Here is a 10314-nt window from a genome sequence, read left to right as displayed (position 1 = left end):
AGCTGGAGTTTGAGGCGGAACGGAAGTCAGAGCCGGAGCTGGAGCTGGAGGCGGAGCTGAAGTCAGGGGCGGAGCTGAAGTCAGAGGCAGATTTGGTTTGGCGCCGGAATCGGAGGCGGAGCTGAAGTCAGTGGCAGAGATGGTGTGGAGCTGGAGTTGGAGGAGGAGTTGTAGTCAGAGGTGGAGTTGAAGTCAGATGCAGAACTGGTGTGGAGCTGGAGTCAGAGGCGAAGCTGCAGTCAGGGCCGGAGGTGGAGATGAAGTTGAAGTCAGATGTAAAGCTGGTGTGGGGCTGGAGTTGGAGGCAGATCTGGTGTGGAGCTGGAGTCAGAGGCTGAGCTGAAGTCAGTGTTGGAGGTGGAACTGAAGTCAGAGACTGGTGTGGAGCTGGAGACGGAGCTGAAGGCAGAGGCAGAGCAGGTCTGGAGCTGGAGGCAGAGTTGAAGGCGGAAGTGGGGCTGAAGTCAGAGGCAGAGCTGGAGGCGGAGCTGAAGTCAGAGGCATAGCTGGAGGCGGTGCTGAAGTTGGAAGAGGAGCTGTAGTCAGAGGTGGAGCTGAAGCTGGAGTCAGAGGCGGAGCTGGAGTCAGGGTCGGAGGTGGAGATGAAGCTGGAGTCAGATGCAAAGCTGGTGTGGGGCTGGAGTTGGTGGCAGAGCTGGTGTGGAGCTGGAGTCAGAGGTGGAGCTGAAGTCAGAGACTGGTGTGGAGCTGGAGTCTGAGGTGGAGCTTAAGTCAGAGACTGGTGTGGAGCTGGAGACGGAGCTGAAGGCAGAGGCAGAGCAGGTCTGGAGCTGGAGGCAGAGTTGAAGGCGGAAGTGGGGCTGAAGTCAGAGGCAGAGCTGGAGGCGGAGCTGAAGTCAGAGGCAGAGCTGGAGGCGGTGCTGAAGTCAGAGGTGGAGCTGGAGTCGGAGGAGGAGCTATAGTCAGAGGTGGAGCTGAAGCTGGAGTCAGAGGCGGAGCTGGAGTCAGGGTCGGAGGTGGAGATGAAGCTGGAGTCAGATGCAAAGCTGGTGTGGGGCTGGAGTTGGAGGCAGACCTGGTGTGGAGCTGGAGTCAGAGGTGGAGCTGAAGTCAGAGACTGGTGTGGAGCTGGAGTTAGAGGTGGAGCTGAATTCAGGGTTGGAGGTGGAACTGAAGTCAGAGACTGGTGTGGAGCTGGAGACGGAGCTGAAGGCAGAGGCAGAGCAGGTCTGGAGCTGGAGGCAGAGTTGAAGGCGGAAGTGGGCTGAAGTCAGAGGCAGAGCTGGTGTTGAAGTCAGAGACTGCTCCATTAAACCATTTAGTGTATATTCCTTCCCTGCAACACTAGTGAAGTCTTCATGGTATAGTGGATAGTGATCTGGACTCCAACCCCAGCGACCCGAGTTCAAATCCCGGTGGGACCAAAGAAAATATGTCAGCATGGAAAAGGCGTTGGAGGCGGAGCTGGTGTGGAGCTGGAGTTTGAGGCGGAACGGAAGTCAGAGCCGGAGCTGGAGCTGGAGGCGGAGCTGAAGTCAGGGGCGGAGCTGAAGTCAGTGGCAGATTTGGTTTGGCGCCGGAATCGGAGGCGGAGCTGAAGTCAGTGGCAGAGATGGTGTGGAGCTGGAGTTGGAGGAGGAGTTGTAGTCAGAGGTGGAGTTGAAGTCAGATGCAGAACTGGTGTGGAGCTGGAGTCAGAGGCGAAGCTGCAGTCAGGGTCGGAGGTGGAGATGAAGTTGAAGTCAGATGTAAAGCTGGTGTGGGGTTGGAGGCAGATCTGGTGTGGAGCTGGAGTCAGAGGCTGAGCTGAAGTCAGAGACTGGTGTGGAGCTGAAGTCAGGGTTGGAGGTGGAACTGAAGTCAGAGACTGGTGTGGAGCTGGAGACGGAGCTGAAGGCAGAGGCAGAGCAGGTCTGGAGCTGGAGGCAGAGTTGAAGGCGGAAGTGGGGCTGAAGTCAGAGGCAGAGCTGGAGGCGGAGCTGAAGTCAGAGGCAGAGCTGGAGGCGGTGCTGAAGTTGGAAGAGGAGCTGTAGTCAGAGGTGGAGCTGAAGCTGGAGTCAGAAGCGGAGCTGGAGTCAGGGTCGGAGGTGGAGATGAAGCTGGAGTCAGATGCAAAGCTGGTGTGGGGCTGGAGTTGGTGGCAGAGCTGGAGTCAGAGGTGGAGCTGAAGTCAGAGACTGGTGTGGAGCTGGAGTCTGAGGTGGAGGTGGAGCTTAAGTCAGAGACTGGTGTGGAGCTGGAGACGGAGCTGAAGGCAGAGGCAGAGCAGGTCTTGAGCTGGAGGCAGAGTTGAAGGCGGAAGTGGGGCTGAAGTCAGAGGCAGAGCTGGAGGCGGAGCTGGAGGCGGTGCTGAAGTCAGAGGTGGAGCTGGAGTTGGAGGAGGAGGTGAAGCTGGAGTCAGCGGCAGAGCTGGAGTCAGGGTCGGAGGTGGAGATGAAGCTGGAGTCAGATGCAAAGCTGGTGTGGGGCTGGAGTTGGAGGCAGAGCTGGTGTGGAGCTGGAGTCAGAGGTGGAGCTGAAGTCAGAGACTGGTGTGGAGCTGGAGTCTGAGGTGGAGCTAAAGTCAGGGTTGGAGGTGGAGCTGAAGTCAGAGACTGGTGTGGAGCAGGAGACGGAGCTGAAGGCAGAGGCAGAGCAGGTCTGAAGCTGGAGGCAGAGTTGAAGGCGGAAGTAGGGCTGAAGTCAGAGGCAGAGCTGGAGGCGGAGCTGAAGTCAGAGGCAGAGCTGGAGGCGGTGCTGAAGTCAGAGGTGGAGCTGAAGTCAGAGGCAGAGCTGGTGGTGGAGTCAGAGAATGCTCCATTAAACTATATAGTGTACATTCCTTCCCTGCAACACTAGTGAAGTCTTCATGGTATAGTGGATAGTGATCTGGACTCTCACCCCAGCGACCCGAGTTCAAATCCCGGTGGGACCAAAGAAAATATGTCATCGTGGAAAAGGCGTTGGAGGCGGAGCTGGTATGGAGCTGGAGTTGGAGGCGGAACAGAAGTCAGAGCCGGAGCTGGAGCTGGAGGCGGAGCTGAAGTCAGGGGCGGAGCTGAAGTCAGAGGCAGATTTGGTGTGGTGCCGGAATTGGAGGCGGAGCTGAAGTCAGTGGCAGAGATGGTGTGGAGCTGGAGTTGGAGGAGGAGTTGTAGTCAGAGGTGGAGCTGAAGTTGAAGTCAGATGCAGAACTGGTGTGGAACTGGAGTCAGAGGGGGAACTGGAGTCAGGGTCGGAGGTGATGAAGTTGGAGTCAGATGCAAAGCTGGTGTGGGGCTGGAGCTGGAGTCAGAGACTGGTGTGGAGCTGAAGTCAGAGACTGGTGTGGAGCTGGAGTCAGAGGTGGAGCTGAAGTCAGAGACTGGTGTGGAGCTGAAGGCAGAGGCAGAGCAGGTCTGGAGCTGGAGGCAGAGTTGAAGGCGGAAGTGTGGCTGAAGTCAGAGGCGGTGCTGAAGTCAGAGGTGGAGCTGGAGTTGGAGGAGGAGCTGAAGCTGGAGTCAGCGGCAGAGCTGGAGTCAGGGTCGGAGGTGGAGATGAAGCTGGAGTCAGATGCAAAGCTGGTGTGGGGCTGGAGTTGGAGGCAGAGCTGGTGTGGAGCTGGAGTCAGAGGTGGAGCTGAAGTCAGAGACTGGTGTGGAGCTGGAGTCTGAGGTGGAGCTGAAGTCAGGGTTGGAGGTGGAGCTGAAGTCAGAGACTGGTGTGGAGCTGGAGACGGAGCTGAAGGCAGAGGCAGAGCAGGTCTGGAGCTGGAGGCAGAGCTGGAGGGGGAGCTGAAGCCAGAGGCAGAGCTGGAGGCGGTGCTGAAGTCAAAGGTGGAACTGGAGGCGGTGCTGAAGTCAGAGGTGGAGCTGAAGTCAGAGGCAGAGCTGGTGGTGAAGTCAGAGACTGCTCCATTAAACCATATAATGTACATTCCTTCCCTGCAACACTAGTGAAGTCTTCATGGTAGAGTGGATAGTGATCTGGACTCTCACCCCAGCGACCCGAGTTCAAATCCCGGTGGGACCAAAGAAAATATGTCATCATGGAAAAGGCGTTGGAGGCGGAGCTGGTGTGGAGCTGGAGTTGGAGGCGGAACGGAAGTCAGAGCCGGATCTGGAGCTGGAGGCGGAGCTGAAGTCAGGGGCGGAGCTGAAATCAGAGGCAGATTTGGTGTGGCGCCGGAAATGGAGGCGGAGCTGAAGTCAGTGGCAGAGATGGTGTGGAGCTGGAGTTGGACGAGGAGTTGTAGTTAGAAGTGGAGCTGAAATTGAAGTCAGATGCAGAACTAGTGTGAAGCTGGAGTCAGGGGTGGAGCTGGAGTCAGGGTCGGAGGTGGAGATGAAGTTGAAGTCAGATGCAAAGCTGGTGTGGGGCTGGAGTTGGAGGCAGAGCTGGTGTGGAGCTGGAGTCAGAGGTGGAGCTGAAGTCAGAGACTGGTGTGAAGCTGGAGTCAGAGGTGGAGCTGAAGTCAGAGTTGGAGGTGGAGCTGAAGTCAGAGACTGGTGTGGAACTGGAGTTGGAGGCGGAACGGGAGTCAGAGGTGGAGCTGAAGCTGGAGTCAGAGGCGGAGCTGGAGTCGAAGTAGGAGGTGGAGATGAAGCTGGAGTCAGATGCAAAGCTGGTGTGGGGCTGGAGTTGGAGGCAGAGCTGGTGTGGAGCTGGAGTCAGAGGTGGAGCTGAAGTCAGAGACTGGTGTGGAGCTGGAGTCAGAGGTGGAGCTGAAGTCAGGGTTGGAGGTAGAGCTGAAGTCAGAGACTGGTGTGGAGCTGGAGACGGAGCTGAAGGCAGAGGCAGGTCTGGAGCTGGAGGCAGAGTTGAAGGCGGAAGTGGGGCTGAAGTCAGAGGCAGAGCTGGAGGCGGAGCTGAAGTCAGTGGCAGAGCTGAAGTCAGAGGTGGAGCTGAAGTCAGAGGCAGAGCTGGTGGTGAAGTCAGAGACTGCTCCATTAAACCATATAGTGTACATTCCTTCCCTGCAACACTAGTGAAGTCTTCATGGAATAGTGGATAGTGCTCTGGACTCTCACCCCAGCGACCCGAGTTCAAATCCCGGTGGGACCAAAAAAAATATGTCATCATGGAAAAGGTGTTGGAGGCGGAGCTGGTGTGGAGCTGGAGTTGGAGGCGGAACCGAAGTTAGAGCCGGAGCTGGGGCTGGAGGCGGAGCTGAAGTCAGGGGCGGAGCTGAAGTCAGAGGCAGATTTGGTGTGGCGCCGGAATCGGAGGCGGAGCTGAAGTCAGTGGCAGAGATGGTGTGGAGCTGGAGTTCGAGGAGGAGTTGAAGTCAGATGCAGAACTGGTGTGGAGCTGGAGTCAGAGGCGGAGCTGGAGTCAGGGTCGGAGGTGGAGATGAAGTTGGAGTCAGATGCAAAGCTGGTGTGGGGCTGGAGCTGGAGTCAGAGGTGGAGCTGAAGTCAGAGACTGGTGTGGAGCTGGAGTTAGAGGTGGAGCTGAAGTCAGGGTTGGAGGTGGAGCTGAAGTCAGGGGCGGAGCTGAAGTCAGAGGCAGATTTGGTGTGGTGCCGGAATTGGAGGCGGAGCTGAAGTCAGTGGCAGAGATGGTGTGGAGCTGGAGTTGGAGGAGGAGTTGTAGTCAGAGGTGGAGCTGAAGTTGAAGTCAGATGCAGAACTGGTGTGGAACTGGAGTCAGAGGGGGAACTGGAGTCAGGGTCGGAGGTGATGAAGTTGGAGTCAGATGCAAAGCTGGTGTGGGGCTGGAGCTGGAGTCAGAGACTGGTGTGGAGCTGGAGTCAGAGGTGGAGCTGAAGTCAGAGACTGGTGTGGAGCTGGAGACGGAGCTGAAGGCAGAGGCAGAGAAGGTCTGGAGCTGGAGGCAGAGTTGAAGGCGGAAGTGTGGCTGAAGTCAGAGGCGGTGCTGAAGTCAGAGGTGGAGCTGGAGTTGGAGGAGGAGCTGAAGCTGGAGTCAGCGGCAGAGCTGGAGTCAGGGTCGGAGGTGGAGATGAAGCTGGAGTCAGATGCAAAGCTGGTGTGGGGCTGGAGTTGGAGGCAGAGCTGGTGTGGAGCTGGAGTCAGAGGTGGAGCTGAAGTCAGAGACTGGTGTGGAGCTGGAGTCTGAGGTGGAGCTGAAGTCAGGGTTGGAGGTGGAGCTGAAGTCAGAGACTGGTGTGGAGCTGGAGACGGAGCTGAAGGCAGAGGCAGAGCAGGTCTGGAGCTGGAGGCAGAGCTGGAGGGGGAGCTGAAGCCAGAGGCAGAGCTGGAGGCGGTGCTGAAGTCAAAGGTGGAACTGGAGGCGGTGCTGAAGTCAGAGGTGGAGCTGAAGTCAGAGGCAGAGCTGGTGGTGAAGTCAGAGACTGCTCCATTAAACCATATAATGTACATTCCTTCCCTGCAACACTAGTGAAGTCTTCATGGTAGAGTGGATAGTGATCTGGACTCTCACCCCAGCGACCCGAGTTCAAATCCCGGTGGGACCAAAGAAAATATGTCATCATGGAAAAGGCGTTGGAGGCGGAGCTGGTGTGGAGCTGGAGATGGAGGCGGAACGGAAGTCAGAGCCGGATCTGGAGCTGGAGGCGGAGCTGAAGTCAGGGGCGGAGCTGAAATCAGAGGCAGATTTGGTGTGGCGCCGGAAATGGAGGCGGAGCTGAAGTCAGTGGCAGAGATGGTGTGGAGCTGGAGTTGGACGAGGAGTTGTAGTTAGAAGTGGAGCTGAAATTGAAGTCAGATGCAGAACTAGTGTGAAGCTGGAGTCAGGGGTGGAGCTGGAGTCAGGGTCGGAGGTGGAGATGAAGTTGAAGTCAGATGCAAAGCTGGTGTGGGGCTGGAGTTGGAGGCAGAGCTGGTGTGGAGCTGGAGTCAGAGGTGGAGCTGAAGTCAGAGACTGGTGTGAAGCTGGAGTCAGAGGTGGAGCTGAAGTCAGAGTTGGAGGTGGAGCTGAAGTCAGAGACTGGTGTGGAACTGGAGTTGGAGGCGGAACGGGAGTCAGAGGTGGAGCTGAAGCTGGAGTCAGAGGCGGAGCTGGAGTCGAAGTAGGAGGTGGAGATGAAGCTGGAGTCAGATGCAAAGCTGGTGTGGGGCTGGAGTTGGAGGCAGAGCTGGTGTGGAGCTGGAGTCAGAGGTGGAGCTGAAGTCAGAGACTGGTGTGGAGCTGGAGTCAGAGGTGGAGCTGAAGTCAGGGTTGGAGGTAGAGCTGAAGTCAGAGACTGGTGTGGAGCTGGAGACGGAGCTGAAGGCAGAGGCAGGTCTGGAGCTGGAGGCAGAGTTGAAGGCGGAAGTGGGGCTGAAGTCAGAGGCAGAGCTGGAGGCGGAGCTGAAGTCAGTGGCAGAGCTGAAGTCAGAGGTGGAGCTGAAGTCAGAGGCAGAGCTGGTGGTGAAGTCAGAGACTGCTCCATTAAACCATATAGTGTACAGCTGGGGCTGGAGGCGGAGCTGAAGTCAGGGGCGGAGCTGAAGTCAGAGGCAGATTTGGTGTGGCGCCACTTCCAAACTTCCAGCCACGGAGCATGCTGGCACTTGCACACTTCCAGCCACGGAGGTGGCTGGCACTTGCACACTTCCAGCCATGGAGCATGCTGGCACATCCACACTTCCAGCCACGGAGCATGCTGGCACTTCCACACTTCCAGCCACGGAGCATGCTGGCACTTGCACACTTCCAGCCACGGAGGTGGCTGGCACTTGCACACTTCCAGCCACGGAGCATGCTGTTTTCGTCATTCGAGGCCGGCTGCAGAACCGGCGCGGGTCGGACGCACAAGCCCGGCAGAGCCGTGGGAACTTAGAAAATATTCCCCAAGTTGGTGGGGACTTCCAGGCGAAGACTGACATTTTTCATCATCCGGGTTCGACCCGGGAACCGGCGTTGGACGGACGCCGTAGCCACGCAGAGCCGGTGGCACTTAGAAACTTTTCGCCAAGTTGGCTGTGAGCTCCAGGCGGAGACCGTTCATTTTCATCATTCGAGGCCGGCTGCAGAACCGGCGCGGGTCGGACGCACAAGCCCGGCAGAGCCGTGGGCACTTAGAAAATATTCGCCAAGTTGGCTGTGAGCTCCAGGCGGAGACCGACATTTTTTATCTTTCGGGTTCGACCCGGGAACCGGCGTTGGGCAGACGCCGTAGCCACGCAGAGCCGGTGGCACTTAGAAAATATTCGCCAAGTTGGTGGGGACTTCCAGGCGAAGACCGACATTTTTCATCATCCGGGTTCGACCCGGGAACCGGCGTAGGTCGGACGCCGTAGCCACGCAGAGACGGTGGCACTTAGAAACTTTTCGCAAAGTTGGCTTTGAACTCCAGGCGGACACCGACATTTTTCGTCATTTGAGGCCGGCTGCAGAACCGGCGCGGGTCGGACGCACAAGCCCGGCAGAGCCGTGGGCACTTAGAAAATATTCGCCAAGTTGGTGGAGACTTCCAGGCGAAGACCGACATTTTTCATCATCCGGGTTCGACCCGGGAACCGACGTTGGATGGACACCGTAGCCACGCAGAGCTGGTGGCACTTAGAAACTTTTCGCCAAGTTGGCTGTGAGCTCCAGGCGGAGACCGACATTTTTCGTCATTCGAGGCCGGCCGCAGAACCGGCGCGGGTCGGACGCACAAGCCCGGCAGAGCCGTGGGCACTTAAAAAATATTCGCCAAGTTGGCTGTGAGCTCCAGGCGGAGACCGACATTTTTCGTCATCCGGGTTCGACCCGGGAACCGGCGTTGGGCAGAAGCCGTAGCCACGCAGAGCCGGTGGCACTTAGAAAATATTCGCCAAGTTGGTGGGGACTTCCAGGCGAAGACCGACATTTTTCATCATCCGGGTTCGACCCGGGAACCAGCGTTGGACGGACGCCGTAGCCACGCAGAGCCGGTGGCACTTAGAAACTTTTCGCCAATTTGGCTGTGAGCTCCAGGCGGTCACCGTTCGTTTTCGTCATTCGAGGCCGGCTGCAGAACCGGCGCGGGTCGGACGCACAAGCCCGGCAGAGCCGTGGGCACTTAGAAAATATTTGCCAAGTTGGTGGGGACTTCCAAGCTAGGACCGACATTTTTCATCATCCGGGTTCGACCCGGGAACCGGCGTTGGACGGACACCGTAGCCACGCAGAGCCGGTGGCACTTGGAAAATATTCGCCAAGTTGGTGGGGACTTCCAGGCGAAGACCGACATTTTTCATCATCCGGGTTCGACCCGGGAACCGGCGTTGGACGGACGCCGTGACCACGCAGAGCCGGTGGCACTTAGAAAATATTCACCAAGTTGGCTGTGAGCTCCAGGCGGAGACAGACATTTTTCGTCATCCGGGTTCGACCCGGGAACCGGCGTTGGACGGACGCCGTAGCCCAGCAGAGCCGGTGGCACTTAGAAACTTTTCGCCAAGTTGGCTGTGAGCTCCAGGCGGACACCGTTCGTTTTCGTCATTCGAGGCCGGCTGCAGAACCGGCGCGGGTCGGACGCACAAGCCCGGCAGAGCCGTGGGCACTTAGAAAATAGTCGCCAAGTTGGTGGGGACTTCCAGGCGAAGACCAACATTTTTCATCATCCGGGTTCGACCCGGGAACCGGCGTTGGACGGACGCCGTAGTCGCGGAGAGCCCGTGGCACTTAGAAACTTTTCGCCAAGTTGGCTGTGAGCTCCAGGCGGAGACCGACATTTTTCGGCATTCGGGGCCGGCTGCGGAACCGGCGCGGGTCGGACGCACAAGCACGGCAGAGCCGTAGGCACTTAGAAAATCGCCAAGTTGGCTGTGAGCTCCAGGCGGAGACCGACATTTTTCGTCATCCGGGTTCGACCCGGGAACCGCCGTTGGGCAGAAGCCGTAGCTACGCAGAGCCGGTGGCACTTAGAAAATATTTGCCAAGTTGGTGGGGACTTCCAGGCGAAGACCGACATTTTTCATCATCCGGGTTCGACCCGGGAACCGGCGTTGGACGGACGCCGTAGCCGCGCAGAGCCGGTGGCACTTAGAAACTTTTCGCCAAGTTGGCTGTGAGCTCCAGGCGGAGACCGACATTTTTCGGCATTCGGGGCCGGCTGCGGAACCGGCGCGGGTCGGACGCACAAGCCCGGCAGAGCCGTAGGCACTTAGAAAATATTCGCCAAGTTGGCTGTGAGGTCCAGGGGGAGACCGACATTTTTCGTCATCCAGGTTCGACCCGGGAACCGCCGTTGGGCAGAAGCCATAGCCACGCAGAGCCGGTGGAACTTAGAAAATATTCGCCAAGTTGGTGGGGACTTCCAGGCGAAGACCGACATTTTTCATCATCCGGGTTCGACCCGGGAACCGGCGTTGGACGGACGCCGTAGCCACGCAGAGCCGGTGGCACTTAGAAACTTTTCGCCAAGTTGGCTGTGAGCTCCAGGCGGAGACCGACATTTTTCGGCATTCGGGGCCGGCTGCGGAACCGGCGCGGGTCGGACGCACAAGCCCGGCAGACCTGTGG

The sequence above is a fragment of the Syngnathus leptorhynchus genome, unplaced genomic scaffold, assembly GCF_054491065.1.
Source record: "Syngnathus leptorhynchus isolate UIUO unplaced genomic scaffold, UIUO_Slep HiC_scaffold_27, whole genome shotgun sequence".
NCBI lineage: Eukaryota > Metazoa > Chordata > Actinopteri > Syngnathiformes > Syngnathidae > Syngnathus > Syngnathus leptorhynchus.
The sequence above is the reverse complement of the archived record's forward strand: the minus strand, read 5'-3'. Positions refer to the sequence as shown.